The following is a 14,497-nucleotide window of genomic DNA, read 5'->3' as shown; positions in this document are numbered from 1 at the left end:
ACTCAGGAAATGATGGACTGTCAACTCACAAGTGAGAGTGAATGCTGCAAAATTAATAATAATTTTCTTTAATTAATTAATTTAGTAATTTAATTAATTAAATTTAATTTAATTAATTAATTAAAAAATTAGTTTAGCCCGGAGGGGACAGTGAGCCATCACCTGAGCCACCAAAATACCTTCAAATGGTATTTTTCTCCCTCTTCCACGACGTCTTAGTGTAGTCCCAGTTTCTGTAGCTGAGTTAGAGGGAGTCTGTTGGCCCTGTAGGTTTGTTTAGGTGACCCCAGGAACAGCCAGACATGCTGAGGGTCTTCTTGTCAGAAGCAAGCAGACCCTCCCTAGCCTGAACTTCCAATGGTCGGGGGCCAGGCAGGGTGGAGGTGGAGGGCTCAGCCATCTCTGAAGTGTCTCAACAGGAGATTTCTGAGGGCCCTGGGAGTGTGGGTTCTCCTCGGGCTGGATGCCTCCTGGCACCTCCCTGTCACTTTTTGAGGAAGAGCACATGGATGTGTACCAGTTCCCCAGCACCCAACCACCACTGCCATGGGTTCGGTCACAATGACTGATGACAAAATGGTTGGGGCAATGCAGTGTAGGTGTGTGTGCCTCTCCTGCCGAGCCTGAGGGTGCTGGACCTGGCAATCCATGACAGCTGCCAACCTGTCTATGGAGACAGCCAGACAACCATATGCTTGGGGCAGCTGAGACCCCATGGCACAGCTGCACTGCTTCAGCTTCTGGGCAATGAGGACCATTATGTCCCACATCCCCGTCTGTCGCTCCTGCTCTTCCCTGTGCATGTGGACAAAGTCACTGATTGCCGAAATCGCCGGGTCCTGTCCTGCTAGGGGCTGAGCAGGTGCTTGGTCTCCGGCAGTCCTCTGGCCTGGGCATTTCCCCTGTGAATAGCTACAGAGATGTCACAGTGAAGTTACTCACCAGACTGTGCTCCCAAATGTTCCAATACTGAGCTTTCCACCAAGGGTCAGTATCTGAGCAGGTGATGGGTGCAGGAAGCAGCCTTGCTTTTGGAACCTCGTCGCTCACATTCTCAAAGTTGATTTCTTCTGAAAGTGCAGATTATTTGGCCGTGGAGACCGTGCTGGGACTCGCAAGAACTAAGGGAGAGGAAGTGTAGTGACCAGCGGTTTGGAGTGGGGTGTTATGAATGGGGTCACTGCCAGAGTTGCAGTGGAATGAAATGAAGTTTCAGCATTCCTGAAAGTCTTCTTCCACAAGGGATAGGATTCTGTCCTCATAGGGAGTGAGGAGTCTGATGTCAGGTGCTCCTTCACCCATCCATCCCCTTTCGACATTTCGTGGGTCCTCCTCCTGGAATGGGAGTAAGGGAGGGATTGAGTGAGAGGGATCATCTGTCAATGCTGGTGCCAGTGTTTGAAAGGTGGTGAGGCCTCCAGTGTGAGTGAGTAGGCAGCAGAGAAGCCAGGCAGGGTAGGGGTTTGGGACAGTGGGGGGGAGGGGGTGAATGAATGAAGGAAGATGGGTGCCATAGGTAAGATACAGCGAAGGAGCAGACAGAAGAGTGTGGCACTTACGCTGGCAAAGCAGAGAAGGTCAGAGACTGCTCCTCTGCATGATGGAGTACACACCAACCCAGGTGGCACCCTCAGACCAGGCTGCCAGGGCCTTGGTCTCCTCTGTTGGTCCTCCAGGAAGATTATTCCTGTTCTCTGCATCATCGACTCCAATGGGCCCTTCAGGTCCCTATCAGACAATCATGATTTCATTTTCCCCTTCTCGGACACCTTCGCCTTGTGTCCATCACCTAGCAGGGCATCTCCAGAATAACAGTGTACCATTGGGAGCACAGCAGTGAGGCTGCTCTTTAAGTGGATATCCACTGAGTGGCAAAATGATCCAGGAATGGCACGGAGGAAGATGAGGCTAGTATCAGATGAGAGGGGCATCATTAGGGGCAGGGTAGGTCATTAATAAAGCACGTCTGCATCGAACATACAGACAAGGAACAAGAGCTTGCCACTCGGCCCTTTGAGCCTATTCCACCATTCAATAAGATCATGGCTGGTCTGATTTTAACCTCAATTTTACATTGCTGCATATCCCCTATAATCTTTCATACTCTTGGTAATCAAGAACCCATCCACCTCTGCCTTAAAAATACTGTATTTAAAGATACTGCATCTACTGTCTCTTTGAGGCAGGGAGTTCTAATGACTCTCAACTCTCTTAGAGAAATTTCTTTTCCTCATCTCTGTATTAAATGGACAGCCCCTTATTTTTAAACTATAAGCCCTGGCTCCACATTTTACCAGGAGAGGAAACATCCATTGACCTGGTGAAGTCTCCTCAGGATCTCAAGAAGATGCGGCAATTGATATCGGATATAAATAAGTGCTATCTCTTGCCTCCCTCCTCTTAAATAATGACAGTAAATGCTGAGTGATTCTTCATGGGAGGGCCATCTTCAAATTAGTGATTGAGATAAATACAGTTGGAGTTGCTTGGAAACTATAATTAAAAACAGGGTACCATAAATAAATCCAAAATAGCGCATCATGACTACAACTGAAATGTGTAACAAATAATTTTGAAACGTGAATAACGTTCTGAGGAGTTCTGAGGAAGGCTCACCAGACCCGAAACGTTAACTCTGATTTGTCTTCACAGAAGCTGCCAGACCTGCTGAGCTTTTCCAGCAACCTCTGCTTTTTTGAGCCTTAATGAGATATTAGACAAAATCTTCTACCACCTTCTGTTGTGAAAAATATAGCCTGCTCACAGCTGGAATGCTTTGTATTAGATATCAAGTGAACAATGAGGAAGAATCCTCAAAGACTTCTCACCTCATTTCTACCTTTATCACTAACCTGAACAGTGCTGATCCCACAGGCACACATGAATACATCATTGATCCCCATAAATTTATGAGCATAATTAATGATCTCTCAGTCCAATGATGTTTTCATGTTTGTTAGATGTCAGACTTAACACGGTTAGTAGTTTAAAAACGATTCCTTCTTGCACGTGAAATGTGATTATAAGCAATACCCCTGTGTGTGTAAACATTATCTCTGTGTTCCTAATAGTCCTCTCCCCACCACTTGCACCGAGAGGAAGGGTCCCCTGATCTCTTCGTAATGTACATATGCCTTGTTTCCTATTTAATTACCAACTCAAGGTGAAAATTAATTTCAGCTGGATCAAAACACTAAAGATCATACATGCAGATTAGAGGAACTTTCTCGTTATTCGGTCTCCTCTGTTCTCCAATGGGATTAATTGTTCTCTGGAACAATGTAGCACAGTTTGGGCAGCAGATCCAGTTGATGATGGCAGGGTCTCAGGGCTGGAAAATCAGCTCAGCGTTCTGCCATTTATGGACCTAGCAATGTGATGCAGAAAGGTTAACAATGAAAGGGTGATAAATTTTCACTTTAGCTTCTTTCATATTGACTCACTAATTGATGATGACTGTCATAAATACAGTTATGTTGGGAATGGAAAATGGAATGTGCTTGTGACAGGAATAGCAATGGCCAAGGCCCTGTTACCAGTTGTTCTTTTGTTAAAGAACAACATAACACTGTAAAGAAAATAGCTGTTTTAGTTTATTTCCTTCTTTCAGTTAATTGTAAAATTAACCAACTTTCCAATCATATTTCCAACTCTGAACACATGATAGACTTTAGTGTGCTCTGCAATAGTGCTGTCTTAAGATTTGCTGCAACACCTCTTTAATGTAGCAATGATACATTCAAATCTTTCTCAAGCCAATAAACAAAGTAATTAATTGTCCTTTACACAAGGTTATATTACACTTATTCAAGATAGCAGCAAAAATAGTTTCTATGACTTTCTTTCTTTAGTTTAGTTTGAACAATTTAATCAGCAGGCGTTTTGAAAAAAAGTGATATGTAAACTAATTAAAGCATTAATTTGAAGATTCAGAACAGACTCACAACTTTCTAATGATTATCTGATTATAGCCACATACAAAACTGGTAAGCCTGTTGGTCTACTAGTGTGGTGCAATGTTCTGAATACATGGGATGTTGATAGCTGTTAGGCCAAAGAAAATTCTATCTTTTAGATAGATTTAATAGTCTACCTGCATCCTGCTTATATGTCTGGATCTTTCTCTGGCTCATGATAGATACAAAATGCAAAAATGATCTGGCACAGAATCTTCCGTTCCCAGAGATGGTGAGCTTGGAGGCAGGAAGAATATTTAGTTACTCTGGGTGGTGAAATACTCAAACACTGCCACATTCCCACCTCTACTAGAACGGAGTTCAGGGCAGGAAAGGTCAAAGTTAATCTGGCCTCTCCAACACCAATCGAGGCTGTAAGTGGCCATTTTAAAAAAAATATTTAAAGGCCTCCACCCACCAAAGGCTGTGAAGGGGGTTTGTAGCCATGTAACATGCATGAAAGGTGTGTGGGTAGCTTGTTCCCTGTTGAAGAACAGAACACTCACTGTGGGGTTTGCAAAGGGGACGTGATTGTAGGCAGAGTCCCCTAGATCAGAGACAACTGGCGCTGAATTACAGAATTCCTGCAGTGTGGAAGCAAGCCATTTGGCCCATCAAGTCCACACCGATCCTCTGAGGAGCATCCCACCCAGACCCAGACCCATCCTCCCCTACACTACCCTTGTAACCCTGCATTTCCCATGGCTAATCCACCCAGCCTGACATCCCTGGGCATTCTAGCATGGCCAATCCACCCTACCCTGCACATCTTTGGACTGTGGGAGGTAAACTGGGAGCACCCGGAGGAAACCCACGCAGACACGGGGAGAATGTGCAAACTCCACACAGACAGTCACCCGAGGGTGGAATCGAACCGAAGTCCCTGGCGCTGTGAGGCAGCACTGAGCACTGCTAGCCACTGAGCCACTGTGCTGCATTTAATGAAGGGACTGAGGCAGAGGCTCAAACAGAGGGTTGCCCACTGTTAGCCAGACCCTTGCCCTTGCTGCTAATCCCCTTTTCCCCCTATCCCCGTGACCCCTCACCTCACCTCCCAGTAGAGGAACACCCCTCATTGTAGTGATTGTAATGAGGTCAGCCAGGTGGACCTCATAGAATATGAGTTCCCTGATTGGACCACTTTAACAGCCCCAATCAGGGAATCCTGGCTGACATAAAAATGTTGAGTATCTGGGATAACAGCATTCTGAGTGCCTGACTCTGTATGAGGCAGTGCTATAGTCAAGGACTGGTCATGCATAAATAACAGGTGACTTGGTGACAGGATACTGGGTCTGTGCTGGTTCTTTCACTCACCACTATCAAACCTCACCTCAGGCCCCAATATATCGCTGTCCTGGGTGCTATTCCATTCTGGAACTCCAGGGGTGCTATTCAGCCCATAGCCGCAGCCTGCACTATGGCACTGCTGAATGCAAGAACTGCTGTCCTCAGATTAGACAAACTCTCTCACTGAGTGGTTCCTAATTTCATATCAGACCTGCATTTAATTCCAACATCCTCAGCAAACTAATTGCTTACATATATAAAACATAGCAAGGAATCTAGGGTTGCTTGTGACCGCTTTCCATTATGATAAGCTCCTTCTAATGGAAAGGTCCTGTTTTGGAAACAACTTTCCGTCCATCAATATTTTGTGTCCAATGATGTGACTTTCTAATTCCTTCACGATTTATTATTGTAGTGGAATCTTGTGAAAAGGTTTCTGGCATTCCAAGTAGATATCAATTACATTTTCCTTCCTCACTGTGCCAGTAAAATCTTTGGAAATCGCTCCCATTAGTACACAGTAACTTTCTGAAACCTGGAAAGTTGTGCATTAAATCTTTAATATATACTTTAAAGATTCTTCCCATAATTTATTTTATACTTATTATCATTGACTTCAGTATTTATTTTAAGAAGCAAAGTGAAGATACATTAATAATTTTCCAATCCCAAATATAGTAAAGTCACAAAACTATCATATAAAGTTTCACTAATTAAGTTCAATTTCTTTGGATTAGGTGTACAACATGTACAATATCGCTGAGCTGTGAATTGAGATTGTAAATCCATTAGTGTACATTCCTAATAGTTCAAAGTCTAGTGGGTCATGTAAACATAAATACAGAAAGGTTGCTTCCCTTCGTGGGAGAGTTTAAGACCAGAGGGCATTATATCAGAGTAAGTGGTGCCCATTCCAAGGCAGAGGTGAGCAGGAATTTCTTTTCTCAGAGGGCAGTGAATCTGGGGAATTCTTTACCACAGAGGGTGTAGAGACTGGGCTGTTAATTATGTTGAAGGCTGAGATAGACAGAATGTTAATTAATAATGGAATCTAAGGCAATGGGTAAAAGGAAGAAAAGTAGAGTTGAGAATATTCAGATAAGCCATGATTCCATTGAATGGTGGAACAGATTCAATGGGGCAAGTGGTCCACTTCTGCTCCTAATCCTTATGGTCATAAATCTGATGTTTGTGAGACTGAAGCCATCTCAATTGAGAATTCATTCTTTTCTGAGCGCCTTGGAGAGAAATAAAGAGTGAGCATCAGGCATCTCAGACTCTGAGCCATTGGGCATGTTGTCACTCTGGTGGATAAGAAAATCTGGGTCCGCAGTTTCTGATTTTGGACGACGCATGATGAGCTCTTACAGGAAATACAGGGAGACCATTGGATGAGAGAACAGATCATTGAAATAGCATGAAGTTACATCACACTGACTGCTGAGCATTTTGAGAAACCTTCACATATTGAAATGTACATCATTTTCTCGGTTAACTACTAAACATGACATGTTGTTATGAGCTGTGATATGTGATACATTGCAAAGGCCAGTTCTGCTCAATTCCTTTCCTTTAGGCCTGTCCATGCATTCTGAGTAAGGAGATGCCTTTGGTAGATTCATTCGCACAGGTCAATTAAAGTCAAGTGCAGGAAACTAAACGGCTGAGCAAACACAGTTGTCACTGTCAAGATCAAAAAGACAGAGCGGTCTTTGATATGTAATCCAGTTGGAAATTGCAGTGGTATTTTCCACAGATGCAAACCTGAGAGTTTGAATGTTGTGATCTGTCCATCAGCAAGAGTTGTAACAAGAGATGTTATCTTGACTGAGCATTTACCATCCTCGGAATAAGTCGAGATGGATTTAATGTCAGTCCATGGCACAGAGAAAACAGTGAAACAATACAGCGTGGCAATACTTTTACAGTAATAGAATGCACAACACAGCCGAGCATCTCCTATTATACAATATGATGCTTCACTGGATCAGATCAGATGCATATGTCATTAATAGCAGCCGAGCGTGCATTTTAAATTAACAAAATCTATAGCAGTCAATATGGTTAGGGCAAACTTCAAATAGAAAATGACTGACATCTATAATCCCAGTCACTGTCCTTCAGAGATTCTCTGTCGGAAGCAGTTCAGAGAGGGTTTACTGGACTGTTACGTAGCATGGTTCTGGGGTCGGTTAGCTTAGATGGCCAGACAGCTGCTTAGTGATGCAGAGCGATGCTAACATCTTGGGTTTAATGCCTGCACCAGCTCAGATTACCATGAAGGACTCTCCTTCTCAACCGTTCCCCTCATGCGAGGCGTGGTGACCTTTGGTTTAAACCACTATCAGTCATCTCTCTCCAACAGAACAGCAGCATTATGGTCCGGCAGGAGTATTACAACTTTACCATTACCTTTACTAGGAATGGTAATTTTGCGACGAAAGCTTGGTCAGGCTAGACTTGTGTCCACTGAAGTTTAGAAGAGTTAGGACTGACTTGATTGAAATATATAAGACCCGGAGGGGCCTTGACATAGTACATGCGGTAAGAATGTTTCCTGTTACTAGTCAAAATAAGTGGTTGCCCATTTAGGACAGACATCAGGAAAACCTATTTTTCTCTCACAGAGAGTTGTGATATTTTGATGCTCTGTACCTGAAAAGGCAGTAGAAATCAAGTCCGTTATTTATTTTAAGACAGAGGTATCTAAATTCCTGATAAACAACTCAATGAAAGGTTATCAGAAGTAGTTAGAAACGTAGAGTAATCAGATCACCACGATCGTATTGAATGACAGAGAATGTTCAAGGGGCTGAGTGACTTCTTCTTGCTCCTAATTCATATGTTTGAATTTCCTTTAGGTCTTCAGTATTGCAGTCATTCACATTAATCTTGGAGAGTCACACTTCTATATCTTTGTTACAGATTTCCTAACGTGTGTAGCTGCACACAGCACGGAGAGTTATGATAAACTACTGACTAACTCATGTTCTTATTGTTTAGCTTGCGTATTTTTATCAATTATTTTTAACTCTAATTTTTCTGAACTATATGAATCAATATCAATCTTGTTAATTCAATTTGGTGCCTGGTGATATGATCAAAGACACATGTTCAAGCAGTTATATCCTTCAGTATATTCTAGATCTCATCATGACCCTGCTGATACTGTACAGTCGTAACTTCATTCATTGGTATTTCAGTTTCCAGTATACTTTCTTGAATTTGTCTTTTAGTAATCGATTGTTCAAAATGATACACCATTGGCTGCATCTTACAGTTTCACCATTATTTAAAAAAATAAATTTACCCAGTAATCGAACTTTGTTTTTATAATTGAGGTGTTCAGAAGCCAGTACTCTATGTTCTACCTCTAGATTTTTAAAATTAAAGCAATTATTTCTTTTAAATACAGGAATTACTTACTGCATTATTACAGCTAATCATTGGCCACTACTACGTCACCCATACTTCCATGTATCAAATTACGCAGAAGGATTGTTGGTCAAATTCTGCCTGGAAATTTCAAGCTTTAGGAATATTTCAATTGGATCAAAAGTGACACCAGACAGAAATGAGAATCAAAAGTGCTCCTCAATCTCCAAAATGAAACCAGAAGAATCATGGAAAAAAATTAACTCAGGATCATACTGTCTTGATTGACGATACAGCTGATGTCCTCCCAGCAGTCATCAGTGACGTGGGCACTGCATGGTCCCTCTGAACTTTGTTTTGGCACGGTGGCTCAGTGGTTAGCATTGCTGCCTCACAGCACCGGGAACCCGGGTTTGATTCCACCCTCGGGTAACTGTCTGTATGGAATTTGCACGTTCTCCCTGTATCTGCATGGGTTTCCTCTAGGTGCTCCGGTTTCCGCCCACAGCCCAAAGATGTGCAGGCTAGGTGGATTGGCCATGCTTAAATTGTCCATAGTGTTCAGGGATGCTTGGATTAGGTGGGTAATAGGGGACGGGTCTGGGTGGGATGCTCTGAGGGTCGGTTCGGACTTGTTGGGCTGAAGGATCTGTTTCCACACTGTAGGCGTTCTATGATCTTCAGTTGCTACCTGGGCACAGCAACACCACAAGAGAGGGTATACAAATGCTGAAGGGCAGCTCTAATGAAATTTTGTGCCCTAAAAACCTATGACCACAGTCTATCAGGCAGTGGTCAGCACGTAATGTCCTTGAGACCCTGTGGTAAAAGAAAAGGGTGGATCCTGTTGCATGATTCCCATGGCAGACTGTCAAAATCATTTGGCAAAGTGCCCCATCACCAGAACTTTCCAACAAGGACTAAGATGTAGCTGGTTGCTGGTGAGAAGGCCACTGCTTGTCAGATACTTTCTTCAAGCCCAGTCTCTGTGCACCACTGAATGGTGCCCTCAGAGCAGCTGTGCTGGTGAAGACACTGTCATTCATCGCTTTTTGCAAAGAACGTCTGGAAAAAGAAGCAGTGGCTTTTGTCAAGGTTCACCCTGAGCAGCTCTGTGATGCAGGACTCTGTTCCCTGTGACACACATCAAGGCAAATATCTACTGTACCTAGAGGACCATCAACTCAGTGAAAGATGCTGTTTGGTCTCCCAAAACCTGTTGGTCTTCCAGTGCAAGGAGCTGGCCTCAACCAAGTGTTGCAGACTGGCACATTTCAAGATCCAGGACTACTGAGGGATGCTGAGGGATGCAGAATCTTGGGGCAGCTGCCAAGGCATAGTGGGGAAAGACCACCAACTAAGGTCTTTGGGCCAAAGTATAATGAGAGTCCATTCAGTTTTCTGACCCTCTGGGTGCCTCAAAATGAACAAAAATAGTTTCCTGCATAAGTAGAAAGGGCCTTTGTTTTTTTTTTGCAGCTGTAGAGAAGGTCCGAGAAGTGTCAAAATTCCAATGTTTTGTTTGGTGTTTTCTTTGCAAAGACTGTACACATATGATTTAGAAACTTTGTATGATCTTACAGATGACTTTTATGAATTAAGTATATTTTTGAATTGATAAAAAGCTCTAATGAAATTTTGTGTCCTCAAAACCTGTTTGAAATCATTCCATCTGACACACCTCTCCATGGTGTTCATGAGGATTCTCTTTTCTCCAACGATTGTTGGTAATGAGTTAATGGATTTATTTAAGGTGCAAATTTCCGATAACTACTCTTCTAGCTGAAAATTGTTGTCCTCCGGGTTTATTATCTGTCACTCATTACCAGTGGCAACTGCCCATTTCTACTTAATAAACAAGATCTATTTTAGCATGTGTTTCTCTTGAAGCTCTGCCATCCATCTGTCTGAATAGTTCTGCAATCTGTCACTCCACACTTATGCCCAATGTCAACAACTATGTGCATCATTCATCCTGACAAAAAGCAAGAGCTCTGAATATCCACAGGACAGCTCACCCCTGCAACATACAGCCACAGTCCACCACTGGCCCTATCAAAGTTCATGGGGGCATGAGACAACATAATTTGCCTGAGACTGATTTGATTTTTGATTTGACTTAATATTGCTACATGTACCTAGGTTCAGCAAAAAATTTTGTTTTGCATGCAATACAGACAGATCATACCATACAAAGTGCAAAAGGATAATAGAACAGAGCAAAGAATACAGACCAGAGAAGGTGCACAAAGAGCGAGGTCAACATTAAATTTGAAATTTGAGAGGTCCATTCAGAAGTCTAAAAACATCGGGGAAGAAGCTGTTCTTGAATCTGTTGGTACATGTGTTCAGGCTTTTGTATCTTCTGCCCAATTGAAGATGTTGGAAGAGATTATAACTGGGGTTGGAGGGGTCTTCGATTTGTTGGCTGCCTCCCTGATGCAGCAAGAAGTATAGGTAAAGTCAATCAACAGAAGGTTGGCTTGCATGATGGACCGGGCCTGTGTTCACAATTCTCTGGAGTTTCAAACAGTCCTGGGCAGAGCAGTTACTGTACGAAGTAGTGATGCATCCGGATAGAATGCCTTCTACAGTACATCTATAACACTTGTAAAGAGTCTTTATAGACATGCTGAATTTCCCTAGCCACCTGAGGAAGTACAGGCATTGTTGTGCTTTCTTGACCGTTACATCAACGCCAGAGGACCAGGATTGTTGGTAATCGTCACTTCTAGGGAGCTGACACTCTTAACCATCTCCATCTCAGCTCCACTGATGTAGACAGGGGCATACCCTCCCCCTTGCTTCCTGAGGTCAATGACCAACTTTTTCATTTTGCTTACATTGAAGGAGATATTGTTATCTGACCCCTAGGGATTTTCTTTCTTTCTCTTTTCTGTTTTTCCAGCATACTTGTGTTTTTCCAGATACAGACACCATGTTATGTAAATATGTCAAATTTCTAATGAACATGTAATATCATGGCACATTCCAAATTTAACTGACTACATGACATCATGCATGAAGCTGCATTCCACCCTGAATAAATGCCCCAATTATATATGTTCTTGAACCATCCTGTCTTAAATAAACATTGCCCTCAATAAAGTTCATTGGTACGGCATGCTATTGGATTATACAAGGCCTCTCCTAATGTAGATAAATATAGAGAGATACCTCCAATAGTTAAAATAGTTAAAATACTTGACAATATTTGTTGTGTTCAGATTTGTATACAGCCCAAGATTTTCTACTTATTCCCAAGTTACTTAAAGAGCAAATGGAACTGAATACTACTTAATGATGGTTTTAATGGTTTTTCACAATGCTTTGCTTTCATCATCAACTGTTTCTGTCAATCTTCAAAGCAAAAGAAAAACATGTTTTATGCACAGGGAAATGTGAATGCTCTAAATAAAAAAAAAACTGTGCCTCCAGCAAGTCTGAAACAAAGCCAGATACATTCCTGGAACACTAAGCCAAACAGGCTGTAGCTGTAGAGAAAAGTTAACTTCTCAGCTGCGTAACCCACAAACAGAATTGGAAGATATTACACCGTGACATATTATATGAAATTATTGGGCCAGAGAGCTGAGGCCACATGTGAACTAAACTAAAACAAATGAGTCCAGATTTTCCGACAGCCAGATCGTAGTTTTTGCTGTGTAGATTGGAGGTGCGCAGGGAAACCCTCAGGTATTCTTATCATAGCAAATTCTAAACAAATGTAAGAAGACAGAGGGTGGTGGTTGATGGGAAATGTTCATCCTGGAGTTCAGTTACTAGTGGTGTACCGCAAGGATCTGTTTTGGGGCCACTGCTGTTTGTCATTTTTATAAATGACCTGGATGAGGGCGTAGAAGGATGGGTTAGTAAATTTGCGGATGACACTAAAGTCGGTGGAGTTGTGGATAGTGCGGAAGGATGTTGCAGGTTACAGAGGGACATAGATAAGCTGCAGAGCTGGGCTGAGAGGTGGCAAATGGAGTTTAATGCGGAAAAGTGTGAGGTGATTCACTTTGGAAGGAGTAACAGGAATACAGAGTACTGGGCTAATGGTAAGATTCTTGGTAGTGTGGATGAGCAGAAAGATCTCGGTGTCCATGTGCATAGATCACTGAAAGTTGCCACCCAGGTTGATAGGGTTGTTAAGAAGGCATACGGTGTGTTAGGTTTTATTGGTAGAGGGATTGAGTTTCGGAGCCATGAGGTCATGTTGCAGCTGTACAAAACTCTGGTGCAGCCGCACTTGGAGTATTGCGTACAGTTCTGGTCGCCGCATTATAGGAAGGATGTGGAAGCATTGAAAAGAGTGCAGAGGAGATTTACCAGGATGTTGCCTGGTATGGAGGGAAGGTCTTATGAGGAAAGGCTGAGGGACTTGAGGCTGTTTTCGTTAGAGAGAAGAAGGTTAAGAGGTGACTTAATAGAGACATACAAGATGATCAGAGGATTAGATAGGGTGGACAGTGAGAGCCTTTTTCCTCGGATGGTGACGGCTAGCATGAGGGGACATAGCTTTAAATTGAGGGGTGATAGATATAGGACAGATGTCAGAGGTAGGTTCTTTACTCAGAGAGTAGTAAGGGTGTGGAATGCCCTGCCTGCAACAGTAGTAGACTCGCCAACTTTAAGGGCATTTAAATGGTCATTGGATAAACATATGGATGATGATGGAATAGTGTAGGTTAGATGGGCTTCAGATTGGTTTCACAGGTCGGCACAACATCGAGGGCCAAAGGGCTTGTACTGTGCTGTAATGTTCTATCTTCTATGTTCTATGTTCTAAATTGCTTAGAAAATTAAAAATTCCCTGGGCAATTTCCCTATGCCTGGAACCCTCCAAATATATCTGTTTAAATTGGAGAATTTGGACTGTTCCGCTGCAGTTAAGTCAGTATTTACTCAGGAAAAGTTAAACTACTATAAACCTCGTTTAACTCCTGAGTATCTGTAAATTAACCCCTCTCAACAAACCTCACACACCCCACAATGACATCTCCCCCAGATTACTTACACCTCCCAGACTCTGACTCGACACGCCTCCTCCCAATGTGCTGCGACACTCTTCTTCTGCCACTGGACCCAACCCCTTATACCCTACAACACACACCTCCTGCGCTCTTCCGCCTCCCCCAAGGCCTAACACCTTTAGGTAATTGCCGTACATACTCAGCCTGTCCAGGAGCAGTCAAAGTAGTTGTCTCTGATGCTGGACTGTTGAACAGAATATGGCAAATGACTGCCATAAAAGAGAGAGTATGGTTTACCCTACCTGAACAGTTTACATAGACCTGTCCACATAGGAGTACAGGTCCATATTTCTTTCATTTTATTTGACTTATTATTGTCACATGTACCTAGGTACAGTGAAAAGCTTTGTTTTGCATGCCATACAGGCGTACCATTCCATACAAAGTACAAAAGGGTAATGGGGCAGAGCGAGGAATATAATGCTATGGCTGAAGAGAAGGTGCACAAACAGCAGGGTTAATGTTAAATTTAGAATTTGAGAGGTCCACTCAACAGTCTAATAACAGCAGGGGAGAAGACGTTCTTGAATCTGTCGGTGCATATGTTTAAGGTTTTGTATCTTTTGCCCAACGGAAGAGGTTGGAAGCCATTATAACCAGGGTGGGAGGGGTCTTTGGTTATGTTGGCTGCCTTTTCAAGGCAGCAAGAACTACAGATGAAGTCAATGGATGGAATGTTGGCTTGAGTGATGGACTGGGCCTGTGTTCACAACTCTCTGGATTTTCTTATGGTCCTAGGCAGGGCAGTTGTTCTGCCAAGCTGTGATACCTCCAGATCGGATGCTTTCTATGGTGCATCTATAAAAATTGGTAAGAGTCTCTATGGATATGCCAAATTTCCTT

Source organism: Rhincodon typus, chromosome 33 (assembly GCF_021869965.1).
Source record: "Rhincodon typus isolate 14 chromosome 33, sRhiTyp1.1, whole genome shotgun sequence".
In the NCBI taxonomy this organism is placed as follows: domain Eukaryota; kingdom Metazoa; phylum Chordata; class Chondrichthyes; order Orectolobiformes; family Rhincodontidae; genus Rhincodon; species Rhincodon typus.
This window is presented reverse-complemented; position numbering follows the sequence as displayed.